This window comes from Canis lupus, chromosome 23 (assembly GCF_011100685.1).
Source record: "Canis lupus familiaris isolate Mischka breed German Shepherd chromosome 23, alternate assembly UU_Cfam_GSD_1.0, whole genome shotgun sequence".
NCBI lineage: Eukaryota > Metazoa > Chordata > Mammalia > Carnivora > Canidae > Canis > Canis lupus.
This window is the reverse complement of record NC_049244.1, coordinates 17,385,807-17,400,252: the sequence shown is the minus strand read 5'-3', so window position 1 is coordinate 17,400,252 and position 14,446 is coordinate 17,385,807. Positions and strand designations below refer to the sequence as shown.

The 14,446-nt window shown below is 38.1% G+C and overlaps 2 long non-coding RNA genes across 5 annotated transcripts in view; one reads left to right on the top strand and one right to left on the bottom strand.

The window, feature by feature from the left end:
* LOC111091935 overlaps positions 1 to 11,888 on the bottom strand; it is a 70,653-nt gene extending 58,765 nt beyond the window's left edge. For 2 of the 4 annotated variants that reach the window (XR_005376942.1, XR_005376945.1), the window contains exons 1-3: positions 10,906 to 11,062; positions 7,464 to 7,598; positions 6,904 to 7,108 (exon numbers count right to left, since the gene is read on the bottom strand). This is a non-coding gene — a long non-coding RNA (uncharacterized LOC111091935). Of the gene's footprint in view, positions 1 to 6,903; positions 7,109 to 7,463; positions 7,599 to 10,905; positions 11,063 to 11,745 lie in introns of those variants that run through there. The other 2 variants (XR_005376944.1, XR_005376943.1) reach the window with 2 other exon arrangements.
* Positions 6,988 to 14,446, top strand: part of LOC111091936 — a 67,542-nt gene continuing 60,083 nt past the window's right edge. The window contains exons 1-2 of the long non-coding RNA XR_005376946.1: positions 6,988 to 7,167; positions 7,483 to 7,635. This is a non-coding gene — a long non-coding RNA (uncharacterized LOC111091936). The remainder of the gene's footprint in view (positions 7,168 to 7,482; positions 7,636 to 14,446) is intronic.

The window sequence follows — 14,446 nt, the reverse complement described above, 5'->3', positions numbered from 1 at the left end:
TGTCCACCCAGGCAGTACATCATTCTCTTAACCACTACACTGTATGGCTTCCTACGAAATTGAGAGCACTTTATATATTAGTCTATAATAACAGATAGTCTGCTTGTTATACATAGATTATCCATTTCTCATCTAAAGTGTATCAAGCCTTGCCTCTGCCATTTATTTACTTCTTGTAGGAACTGGGGCAAGGTACCTAAACTCATTGAGTAAACCAACATTATGAAGATGATATAAAGTATGTGCAACAGGACCTGGCATGTGGGAGAAACACTTTGAAAAACAAGGGCTGGGATCCCTGGGTGGCGCAGCGGTTTGGCGCCTGCCTTTGGCCTAGGGCGCGATCCTGGAACCCAGGATCGAATCCCACATCGGGCTCCCAGTGCATGGAGCCTGCTTCTCCCTCTGCCTGTGTCTCTGCCTCTCTCTCTCTCTCTCTGTGACTATCATAAATAAATAAAAATTTAAAAAAAAAAAAAAAAAAAGAAAAACAAGGGCTGTCCCACCAACAACCAGTCAGTTCCTACTCCATCATAGCAAACCTGTAAATCTGAATGCGGGGGACTTATGTCAAACATATTTCTGACTTGGAAACTAGTCAGCTTAATGGTGTCTCCTGTGAGAAAGATGGCTTTGTATATTCAATTCATAAAACTCAAAGAATACCGACATGCACCAATCACAGGAAGGTGCACGCCAAAGCAGAGGTACATGCCAAAGCTACTGTGGACCAGCTCAAGCATTCACACTATAATGGGAGTTTATTCACATTGTCTTAATGAATCCTCCTGACAGTGAGTTTGATATTATTGTCATCATGTTCTAGATGAGAAAATGAGAGCATAGATGGTTAATCAACTTGTCCATGTCACAAGTAGAAGAGCTGGGATCCAACCCAAGCTAGTCTGAGTGTAAACATTCATATTATTCCCCATAAATTACACCGACTCCCTAGGATAATGACAGAGAGCTTATGCACCATTTTGGATACATAACTTTCTGTCCTTCGCCATTAGTGTAAATGATTGCTGACTGTAAAAACTAAGATCACCCTAAGTTTCCACTGCAGAATGTATTGTCATGAAAAATGCGTTCCTCTTACTTGGGCAGCAAACTTTTCATATGTGTGGGACAAGATGGATATTTCCTGATTTTTAGTCATATGTGCCACCTTCATGACTTTTGCTATTTCCAAGTGATACCTGTAAGGAACCACCATTGTTATTTGCCACCAACAGAAAGTATTTATAGAAATAAATACAAAGAGAAGTGAACAATGGCATTAGGCCCTAGCTACATAATGTTTCCTCTCTTTTCATGAAAATGGAGGTTGATAAGCATTTCAGAAGGGTAAACACTGGCCTCAACCTGAAACTTTCTACCTACCATCATCAGAATGATTTTATGGTATTGCAAAGGGAACACTATTCAATAGGTGATTTAATGGCATTTAATGCCTTATTCAGGAACCAACTCCAGTTGTCTCAGATGTCACAGAAGAACATTTGCTGTGGCCCCAGTGATATTTATCTATACTTTAGGAAATAACGAACCAGAATGTTTTCAGGGTTCTTTCTGGTCCTTCAATTTTATGGAAAATTTTCCTATTTATACCTTTGGCAATTCACCTATTAAATTAATGTATATTCAGGCAGTGCTCAGTCATGTATGGGTGCGTCATAAACATTGGTACTGTATAAAAAATACATACTTCACCCCCATTTGAAGGTACATCAAAGATCAGAACACAAGAAAGCAAGTTACCCAATTCACCTGTAAATTTAACAGTTCCCTAAAGCTGAATATGTCTCCAGTGACTAGAAACAAACACTGGGTAAATGCCTGCCTGTCAAAACAGAACATAGCTCACATCAGCTCAAAATAGTGTGAGGAAATTTTGCAGGCTATTTTCTACCAAAATAAAGAGCACTATCAATTCACATCTGGAGTTTATCTGAAATGATATATTGCCTTCCAAATGTGCCTTTCTGCCTCCCCAAAATATTTTATTTATATAAAAAGATAAAACAGACAATTCCTAGGGAGAAGGAAGATATGCAGAAGATATGTCCAAAAATGTGCATGCATATCTGCTTCCTCCTTGCTGGCTTTTCCCAAACTATAAACATTAAAACAATGAATAATGTATTGGAAAAATAATAGCTGATTAGAAATAAGACAACTTGATAAAAGTACTTAAGACCTGTTCATTGTTGATTGTCCTCTCTAGGGTCAGCAGCAGCTCCCAGATATGCAAATACTGGTGATTTTCAAATGAAAATGTCCCTTCTATTTCCAATTACCCTTCTGGAAAATTTCATTTGAAAAATTCACTAGATACAATTATAACCTCCATAAATTTTGCAGTCCCTTTCATAGACTTGAGTCTAGAAAACATGCATAAATGATTAGTAAAGCAAGTGACCAAATGTCATGCTTAGTTTTAAGATCTATCTGAAGATACTATGCCAAGAAACCAGAAGATGCTAATAGAAAGGTAAAGGAGAAAACCCCTGCCAGGGAGTCCTTCATGGCCAGTGTGAGAATATATTATCCAAACTGGGATGGATTTATAAAATTAAGAAGAAATGCATCAGTTCTGTAATAGTATGTTATAAACCACCCCAAAATTGGTTGGCTTAAAAGAACAATTATTTGTTATTTCTCTTGAGTTTTTGCATTGGCTAGGTGTTGCTGATTCTAGCTGAGGTTGGCTGGGAGTGGCCCTTATTTCATGTCTCTCATTCTCCTCATGGGCCCAATAGGCTTGTCTAGGCAAGGACATGTCTCTCCATCTCATGTCAAGGGCAGAAATTCAGAGGTGTAAACTCAATTGTTTAAGTGCTTTGTCAAGCTTCCACTTGAATCAGTACTGCTAACATGCCGCTGACCCAAAGCAAGTCACATGGCTGAACCTAGAATCAAGGAATGGGGAAATACACCCCTCTCCTTGGTGAGCAGAACTGCAGTCACATTCCAAACAACATGGATGGATGGCACTGATGGTCCCAGTTGTTCAGGGAGAGAAGAGAAGCATTGGTGCCACAAATTCAATGTATCTCAGGATACAATTTTAATAAATCAAGACATCCTAAATAATCTGCCTCAAGATGAATGTATATTGAAAAAGCAATTATAAGAGAAAAAGATGCCCTGGGGCACCTGGGTGGCTCAGTCAGTTAAGCGTCTGCCTTCTGCTAAGGTCATGAAACCAGAGTCCTTGGATCGAGCCCCAAGTTGGGCTCCCTGCTCAGCACAAGAGGTCTCCTTCTTCCTCTCCCTCTGACCCTCCCCCAGCTTGTGCACTTGCTCACTCTCTCTTTCTCTCTCAAACCAATAAATAAAATCTTTTTTTAAAAAAAATGCCCTTTTTTCTTTCTGAAAAAGAAACTTGCTGAAGATTTTGAGTTAGAAAGCCAGAAAATGAGTTATAGTCATGAAAATGACCCAGGTCTTGTCAAGCTAAGATCAACTAGCTCCCAACTAAACACCTGCAAAAACATCTACCTTCAGTAAGGTAAGTGGGCTAAATGAGGCTAAGATTGGTTAAGTAGTTTAACCAAAGATACACACTTAGTAATTGCAGACAGGCAAAAGTTCAAGTCTACTCATTTGAAATGGCTGGTTTCCTCCTCACTATTTTGTCTTAACCTGACTAGCAGATTATATCTCTAAAGACTTATTTAAAGAGGCAGGTCTTCATGGTGCCTGCATGGCTCAGTCAGTTGAGCTTCCTATTCTTGATTTCACCACAGGTCATAGTCTCAGGGTCTTGGTATCAAGCTCTGAGTCAGGCTCTGTACTCTGCCATCGGAGCAGGAGTTGGCTGGAGATTCTTCCCCTTTCCCTCTGCTCCTCCCCCTGCTCACTCTCACACACATGCTCTAAATCAATCAATCAATCAATAAAATATTTACAAAATAAAATTAAAAATACATTTTTTAAATTTTAAAAATAAATAAATAAATAGGTCTTCAAATACCTGTTGTCCCTTCTCATTATAATCTCAACTAATGCCTTTTATGAGACAGAGATCTTCCTCCAGGAGGAACACTTTTGTTTAGAATGCATTGTGACTGTTATCATTTGTTTTTCAACACCTAGGCACTTTTAACATATATCTCTGTTTATTTTAAGTGTGATTTTATTTTTTTTATTTTATTTATTTATTCATAGAGACACACACAGAGAGAGAGAGAGAGAGGCATAGACACAGGCAGATGGAGAAGCGGACTCCATGCAGGGAGCCCAACGTGGGACTCGATGCAGGGTCTCCAGGATCACGCCCTGGGCTGCAGGCGGCGCTAAACCGCTGCACCACTGGGGCTGCCCTTAAGTGTGATTTTGATTTAAACTTTTCACAGGACACATTTTATTTAGTAATCTAAGTCAGAAAAAAATATTAAAATTTAAAAATATATGTTAACCTTGCAGGTTTCAATGCAAGTATTTATTTCAAGATATAGATATTGTGTATACATATATAATGTTATATTTGACATGTATTATACATAAATTATCATGTTACCTATTATAGGTTATGTCTAAAAGATATTTTATTATAGTTGTACTGAGGATTAAATAATATAATACACCTAAAGATCTTAGTATAGTGCCTAGAGCATAGTAAGTAGTAAATAAACCATAGCTATATAGAGAAGGCATCGGCTTATCACATGAGGCCCTTTATTTAAGCCTCATCCTGGATATTAAAATTCAACTGGCTGATTAGTCTACCTCAGATCAATATATTTCAAGAGGCCACCCCAAACCCAGACATTCAAACAATCTTGCTTTGATTTAATACTGGGGGAGACAAAAAGAGTATCTAGGGAAGCTGTTTAGAGCTTTCAATGATGCAGAAGCACTGAAAATCATGAAGTAGATTTTATGCACACCTCACATGAAATTTGTCTAAGTGGCCATCAGACATAACCTAGAAGTTAAATGGGTAGACTCAGCCCTTTGGATGAATCCCCAGTCCCAGGACCTGCAAAAGATACACATTGCACATGATTTCTGCACCAAGTTTATTATTGGCTTGATCTCTCCTGTTCCTCTATGTGAGTATGCTATCTCTGGTTTATCCTAATGACAAACATCAACATGAAGGCAATGTATCCTGTCCTTCCTCTTATATACCTTATATACCTGTTCACTTATAGCAAGCATTTTCTGAGTATATGAGACTTTACTATAATTCAAGAATCACAAGAAATATGTTCCAGGCCTGCCTGAAATAAACTACCCCAAAATTTAGTGATGTAAAATAGTAATCACATATTTTATTATTATTATTATTATTATTATTATTATTATTATTATATTATTGCCTCTTATGGTTACAGTGTTAACTGGAGATAGACTCAGTTGGGTGGTTCTCATTTGGCCCTTTGTGTGGGTGGATTCAGAAGCTGAGGTGGGAGCCATCTGTAGGCTTCACTCATATGTCTTGTGCCTGGACTGGAACATCTGGAGCTCCTCATGATGGTCACTTTCTTTGTGGTCTAACCACATGGCCTTAAAGCATTTGTGCTTAATGGCAGCTAGACTTCCTAAATAGCAGTTCCAGGCTCCAATGTAAGTTGTCCCAAAACACAGAAATAGACAGAAGCTATATCACATTTCTAACCTGACCTTAAAGTTACCCACCAGAACTCTTATATTATTTTGCCAGAGAAGTCACAATATCCCACCAGTTTTAAGGGGAAGACACAGACAACCCCCACTTAACAGGAGAGTGGCAAGATTCTAAAAAAACATGTGGGACAAGAAATGATTTTGTGGTTATTTTTGGAAAATACAGTTTGCTACAGAGGGATAATGTCTTAGAGTATCTCGTCATTTATTGGTCACTCTCTTCTTCTTGACTTAGCTGTTCACATATGTTCTTCCCATATTCCCTTAGAGTTCCAAATTTTCCTTACTCTGTTATGCACAATAAATCAGTTCTTACCAGGATTCTCTCTCCACTGCCAGTCAGAACAAAGAGACTCTATCCCACCAGGAACCTGAACTTCTACTTTCTTTAGAGAGCCTTACTCAGATTTGCAAGTAAATAATACTTGGTCTTGCTCTTCATAGGACTGCAGAGAATGGTAGGAGAGAAAATGAAGGGAATATCGAAAGACAGGACAATAGCCATGGTCTTTGACAAAGACCTCTCCTCCTTAAAATAGAGCCCAGAAAGAATAAAGGAGAAGGGAATCTTACATATTCCAAGGAAAAAGATACATCCTAAATCATGCAAAGGAGAAAAATATGTAAACAAGACCCCATAGTCTTGGGCAGCATCATTTAATAGTCCATTTGAAGGTGGAGGAATTCATTGCTTCAGCTTGGAGTAAGTGTTTAGTCAACAAGATGAGAATGTCAGATACAAAAAGCTCCAGGAAGAGAAACAAAATTGTGAAACTGTTACAGCAACATCAAAACCCTCTTGGAAAAGTGCCCTGCTTCACACTTTTGTGTGTCTCTTGTGTCCATCAATATTGCAGATGGAAAAATAAAAGCGATTATAATAATTTCTTTGAGGATGCCTATTACATAAAAATTGTTCTGACACAATAATCCCCCACAAAGTATTCTAGGAAAATTAGTTATCCTTAAGAGAATATTGAGATGCCTGGGTGGCTCAGCAGTTGAGCATCTGCCTTTGGCTCAGGTCATGATCCTGGAGTCCCAGGATCAAGTCCCACATCGGGCTTCCTGCATGGAGCCTGCTTCTCCCTCCCTCTGCTTATGTCTCTGCCTCTCTTTCTCTGTGTCTCTCATGAATAGATAAATAAAATCTTTAAAAAAGAGAGAACATTGACACATACTTGTACCAGTTTGGATTGCTTTCTGTAGCATGTAATCATAAATCCAATCAATACTGACTTAAGTAATTAAGATTTTTTTTACCATGTAATAAGCAGCTCCAAAATTGCCAGCACAGTCACAATAGTGGTTTTATGATTTCATCAAGGTTTCAATTTTCTTCTCTTTCCAAGTCCACTAACTTTAGGTGTGGCTTTCATCCACAAGGTTGCAAGATGGATGCTGCTGCTTCAGTCATCACATTCACATTCTAGGTCAGAAGTTCGGGGGAAGTATCAAAAGCCTTCTCCTTGTGATGAAAGAAAAAATTGTTCTCAGTAAATTCGGCATACATCTTATTAAGCAGAGGTTTGTCACATAACTATAGCAAATCAAAGTGATATTTTAGCCTTCCAGTAGAGCTAGGGGAAGATAAAGAAATGGGGGTTGTGAATTACATTTGGTTACAAAAGTAGAGTGTTTGACATAGTAGCAGTCCAGGAGGCTTCTATCTAATCCTCTGATCTAAGTATCTAATCATGGAGAAGCCTTAATCCAAAAGAATGTAATAATGAAATAGATCTTGAATACTCCATGATTGTCTATATTCAGCATTAACTTAAGGCAGCATGGTTGGGGCAGACTCTGTTGGTCACATTTCCTACCTGTCTTCCTTATTGGCAGAGACCAACTTCCACTGTCAAACCTGGTGAGATTGTCTGAGCTTCTCTTCCAGCTAGAGCATGATCATGTGACCAAAACTTGGCCAAGAAGACCCAAGGAAAAGTACACCATGGCATCTGGAAAAGATTTTCCACCAGACAGTAAGATCAATGTGTAAGGAAAAGTTTTCTGGCTCCTTCTTCCATCCTCTCTCCCACTCCAGTGTTTGGGATTCAGCTGTATGAGCTATGGCAGCCATTTTATATCAATGAGGCAACAAATCCAACACAAAAAATAATGGAATGGATGGATGACAAAGAATTTTAGTCATTGGTGAAATCAATTATGGGATCACCTTTTTCTGATTTTGCACTATAGGAAACTATGATAACCCTGTTTATATATGTTATTTATATTTTATGCTATTACTTGCAGCCCAAAGTGTCATATACTATGTAAAGATCTAGTGGAAACAATTGTAGATTCTAAACTAGCAGTCTTATACTTTATTTGCATGTGAATCACCACAGAAGCTTGTTAAAATGCAAATTTCTGATGCTGTAGGTCTGAGATTGGGCCTAAAACCCTGCATTTTTAACAGGCAGGTGATGTTGATGCTCCTGTTCTGCAGATGATTCACATCACACTTTAAACAGAAAAGTACTAACTCACATGCTATTGTATGATATTAATAAAGTCATATCACTTCTCTAGGCCTCAATTTTCTCATAGAATCTGCTATCTTATGATTCTAAGTATTACCGGAAGAAAATATATTTGTTTACTCTGCAAATGAAGATATACATGAGAAGCAAACTGAGAAAGTATACACGCTGTGATTTATGTTAAACCTTCTGCTAAATGGTCATTAATCTCATTACTTGATACAAATTGCAATCAGGATGAGGGCACATATGCCAGTGCTTGTTTCCATGACTGTCCAACTGCCCCACCTACATGGAAATATCATGGGAACAGAATATTAAACCGAGCTGTGTTTGCAGCTGCTCCCTAGATCCTCATTATGAATAATATGTGTGCTAATCAGAAATTCAATTAATAGAGATTTGAAAAGATTTAGAGCAATACATCCTTTACCCAACCTCATTCTCTTGCAATGAGACTGAAGAATGAATGTGATTATTTTCATAACAAAAAAGCCATCTGCCTACAAGGGTAATTGCAGCTTGGTACCCTCTGTCCCAGGTACTCTTGGCAGCCCAGAAACATCTTGGTCCAACACTGAAGTCTATCTGTTTTCACATTTGAGCATTTTGTCTCTCTCACCTACCATCACTGCGCTCACTTATATAACTGGTTGAAAATAACCTGCCCTCCCCATGGTACCCCTCCAACTAGAGTGGTGGACATTTCTTTTCCTATACCCTGAAACATGTCAGGTGCCAGGGAACAGTGGAGCTCTGTTATACCATGAGTAGGGAGATGAGAGATATTCTTGTATTTTTTCTTATACATATTTTTCTTTTTAATAGAATATTTCTTAGAACTGGTTTAGATTACAGAAAAATTAAGAATATGGTAGAGTTCCAATTTCCCTCACATTACTTTCTCCTATTATTAACATCTTATATGAATATGACACTTTTTTCAAATGATGAACCAACAGTGACATACTATAATTCACTAAAGCTCATAGTTTAGTTACATTTCCTTGGTTTTTACCTCACAGTCTTTTTCTGTTCAAAGTTCCACATTACATTTATATTATATCCCTTTAGGGTCCTGTTGGTGGTGGTCATTTCTCAGACTTTGTTTAGATGATCTTGAGACTCTTAAGGAATTCTGGTCCAATATTTTGTAGGAAACTCCATTATTAGAATTTGTCTGATATTTTTATCATAGTATTTTTTAAAGATTTTATTTATTTATTCATGAGAGACAGAGAGACAGAGAGAGGCAGAGACACAGGCAAAGGAAGAAGCTCCATGCAGGCTCCATGCAGGGAGCTTGACGCAGCACTTGATTCTGGGTCCCCAGGATCACACCCTGGGCTGGGCTGAAGGCAGCACTAAAGCGCTGGGCCGCCAGGGCTGCCCCATAGTAAGTATTTTCATGGGCCACTGAAAAGAAGATCAGACAGACAAAATGCTAATTTCATCAAACCCCATCAAGCATACAAACTAGCAATGTGATTTTTAACCATTGATGTTGAATTGGCCTTGACCATCTGGCTAAGGTAGTGTTTGTCGGGTGTCTTCACAATTAAATTACTCTTTCCGCCCCTTTGCATGCTGTACATTTTGGAAAAAAGTCCTTTTAGGCAGCCTACATTTAAGGAGTAAGGATTTATGCTCTAGTTCCTTGAGGTGGAGCTCTACATAAAATATTTGAAATTCCGTGTGAGGGAGAATTGTCAATTCTTACCTATTTATTAATCTATTCAATAATTAATTTATGTCATTTGGAATCATATATACTTATTTTGTACTCTCAGTTAAAGTCTAATATCACTCTATTTTTTTCCCTGCAAGTTGTCCCATTTTGGCCATTGGCTTTTCTTTCCCTTTGGCATGTCCCCGTTACTGTATATGTGTATCTTCTTCCTTTTTTTTTTTTTTTTTTTGAGTCCTTTCCTACTTTCTAATGCTGCAAGATGATCCAAGCTCATCTTATATATCTCCTCTCCAAGCCCATAGAATCAGTCATTTCTCCAAATAGCCCTAGTTCACTGTTTTGGAGAACAGTGTTAGAAACCAAGGTCTGGGTTCTTGTGTGTTTATTGTTATTGGAGTGTTAATTTTGTTCTATGAGTCCTTTAAACTGATTGAACAAAAAAAATGTGTTTATACTAATTCATGTATATACACATATCTATAAATATTTATGTATGTGAAAATCTGTATCTATATGAAGCTAAACATAAGTTCATACTGATGCTCCCAACTCTAATCCATTGCTATATGGATCATTCTAGCCTCCTCTCTTGCTTATCTGGAACCTCTCATTCCAATAATGAAAGAACTATCCCCTGCTATCTGCTATCCATTTAATTAATTCTTCTATTCTAATATATTGTATGGCAATATCATAATTGTTAGCCTGAATCCCCATGAAAAAATAGGGTAGTTTTTTTCTTTCTTTAGTCTTACAAACTCAACTCATTTCCAAAGATACTTAGGTTGGCACATTTTCCCCTCATTGGCTTTAGTGGGGTAGTTTTATACATTGGTAATATAGTTACCAGTTACCAAGGTTCTCTTGTCACTGTCTATATTGCTTCTTGGGGTTCCAAGATTCTTTATTTGTATCTTTATATATTCAATGATAATTTGGAGTTCAAAGTAAATAGTGTAGCTCAATATTCCTCACTTCACAAACCTTTCCATGCCATGATTTGTCTGCTTTTCATTTCATATCATTGATGAATTAAATTATAAATTCATAGCATATAACAACTATTAGGAGTTTCAGGGGTTTTCTCACCTGTTTAGCCAAGAAATGGCAGGCCAAACAAATCGTATGGTTTGTCCAAGGACTAGGACTCAACTCTCTTGGTTCCCAATCCAAAGCTATTTTCCTTACACCACCTAATATACAGGGGAAAGAGTGTTTTCTGTATGGGAAATCAAACTTTGGTTAGTTCTGGTGTATCTAAGTTCCCAATTCATGATGACATCACAAACTTGGGCTTGTCACATTGTGGCTCCTTACATAGTATGCTTTCAAGTCAGTTAACTCTTCCCCTTGTCCTATAAGAGCATTCATGCCTACTTAGACATAATGTGGTCCCTTCCAGGACAGCCTCTAAGCTGTCATTGGACTTGGATTGAATCTTCCTTCCAAATTTTGTGAAAATAAAAGGGCAGATGAAGAGTGGATCTCTTTGGATCAACGAAAATCATAAATCTTAGGTCTCATTGCTCAGAGCATCAGCTCCAGCATTGTCTCTTCCTATAGCCTTCCCAGATTCATGGCTCTTTGCCTTAGAGCATCTTTTCTCTGTGTTTCTATAGCCTTTGTCACACTACCTTCCGTCATTAGAAGTAAACTCCTGAGGTCTGGGACCATGGCATTTATATTGATTCCTTCCGCAGATAACTTTATATGTGGCAAATAAGACCTCTTGATTAATATTTGTTTAGGTAATTAGTAAAAAAATGAATGGAGTTAGAAACATCATTAAAAAGTTAGAAACATGAGAGAAAAAGGAGAAAGAGAAAGTCAATGTCACCCATGAGAAAAACAAACGAAGGATGAAAAAGTGTAGGATTGGAGTTACATTAGTTACTCTACAGCCCAGAGAAGAAAGGAGATTCAAGCCACCTGGGAAAGAGTCCATCCATACTTCCATAAAAACATAGATATGGGACAGCCATGAATGCACAGTCCTTCTAGAATGCTAACCACTGTGACGTCAGTAAGGATCCTTCTTTGCATCCAAGATAGAGGGTGATCACAGACTTATGACATTAGGTTAGAAGAAATCTAAAACCATCCTACCTATCTTTCTCTTGCCTGTTGCTCTACTTTGGAACTGCCCAGCAGTATAAATGAAAGTCAGAGTATCACAGGTTGCATGAGAAGGGATTCTTGACAGGACCAAAGGTCATGAGAGCCAAAGGCTCATACTCCCATTTGAGGCACCTGTTAGCCAAGAGACAGAAACCTAACCTTGGGGTTCAAAGTCACAGAACCTCAAAGATCGTTTTAATTTTTTTTAATTTTTTTTTTATGATAGTCACAGAGAGAGAGAGAGAGAGAGAGAGAGAGAGGCAGAGACATAGGCAGAGGGAGAAGCAGGCTCCATGCACCGGGAGCCCGACGTGGGATTCGATCCCAGGTCTCCAGGATCGCGCCCTGGGCCAAAGGCAGGCGCTAAACTGCTGCGCCACCCAGGGATCCCTCAAAGATCGTTTTATAACAGTGACTGGTGCCTTCACAGGGACATGAGAAAGGGTAACAGAATTTGGAGTAAGTTCAGATGAAAATGCTGAAAAAAATTAGCCTTTGATAATGGACCCTAGGGTAATCAAGAACTGAACAGAATGATGGAAGAGACTACTAATTGAAATTGCTTCTGAAAAGTAAATGAAAGTAATAGATAATGGACAAAAAAGTCTACAAACATGGATCCAAATCTGGCCACTTCCACTCATTAACTGAATGACTTTGGGCATGTTACTTGTACTTCCCTAGCCTTACCTTCATTCCTTATAAAATTAGGACAATGATACTTATCTGGTAAGCTTGTTATAAGGGTGAAATGAGAAAAAATAGGTAAAATAAAGAATCTGAAATACAGAAGAAGAAGTCATCGTTATATGATGGTTACTATCACTGTCATCACCATCAGCAATCACCAAACCACAACTGCCAAAATTTATCAAGTATTTCTTGTTTGCTAAATATTTTACTCTTGTGTAAGATGTAGTTGTTATTGTTAATATTATTGTTGACCAATCAGTAATATCAAAAGGTTATGGAATTCCTTGTTATATGGTCATCAAATGAGACTAGTTTTCTTCTACCTTGAAGAATTTCTGTATAACAGTCTAAAGGCAGGAAAATGGTAAGTGATGCCACCCAAGTCTTTTGCGTTCTTATGATTCATGATAAAATGAGATATCCAGGGCAATGCTAGTTACAAGATAGATAGGAAGAAAGACTGTGGCATTTGTACATTTCCCAGTCTTCTGAGAAGTAGCCTCCAATGACTAGTGCCTTATCTGTCCAGAGAGCTGGTTTTATGAACTGGCTTCAGACAGCTGCAGCCACGTGTCTCTTTAGAGTAAGGGCTGCATTTCTCTGTCACTGGTAACAATTTATCTTAAGGAAGAGGAAAGCAAATTGCCACTTTAAAAAATCCTGCATAAATTGCAGGAGCATTAATTGCTATTGCCCTTAAGCTTCTGGGAACTCATGCTGTCTTTCCACGGTGATTATCATGATTACATGCTATTTTAATTTTATATTTAGGTCTCTACAGAAATTGCAGATATGTTTCAGCTTAGCTAGAGGAGTTTTCAATCAAAACAAGTTAACATACTTTTCCTTACTCTAGATTAAACTCAGTATGGTTATGTTCATCTTGAATGCATGATCACATCCTTGGGCTTCTCAATGGGAAATTTTGGATGCATATCCAACCTTGTCATAGCCATCTGGAAAGCCTTAGGGGATCATTTGGTCTAGGTCCTGACCTTCAGTACTAGGCTAGTCCAGTGAGGAAATGGCAAAAAGATCAGGCTATATCCTTCCCTCTCACTGACCTGGAATAGTTTGAAGCTAGTGCCAGACTCCCTCTGGTTCCCATTATCTTTGTCTGATACAACGCAGTAAGACTTTCCTGGTTAAATAAGGGAACAGATAACTCTTGATGAGCCTGAGAGCCAGAAGGAGCTCATGTCCAGGGCTTTGGTGGCTCTAATGTTTCTTAAAATGGAGATATGTGCTGTCAAAGCCAAATAAGGAGCAGAAGATTATAACAGGTTCCTCATTCTGCAGGGGTCTGTCCCTTTCCTTTCTCTACTGACTAGGATTTTATTCCCCAAGCTCAGAGAATATTACAGCTGAAAGACAAGAGTTGTTAATAGAAGAGATGGTGAATGGCAAGGCAGAGTGAAGAATTCATTTAAAAATAGGCATGACCAAATCCAGAAAAAGGCCTGACCCACTGACCACTAAACCAGGACCTAAGTCCATCAAGTGTTATGGGTTTCTCTTTCAGATCTATAACATATTGCCAAAAGAACACAGATTTTGTTTTTTTTTTTAAGATTGTATTTATTTATTTGTTTATTTGTTTATTTGAGAAAAAGAAAGTAGAGGGAGGGTCAGATAAAAAGGGAGAGGTAGAGAATCTCAGGCAGATTCTGTGATGAGCCTGACACGGGGCTCCATCCCACAACCCCAAGATCACAACCCCAGCTGAAATCAAGAGTCAGACACTTAAAAAAAAATAAATAAAATAAATAAATAAATAAATAAATAAATAAATAAATAAATATAAAAAATTAAAAAAAAA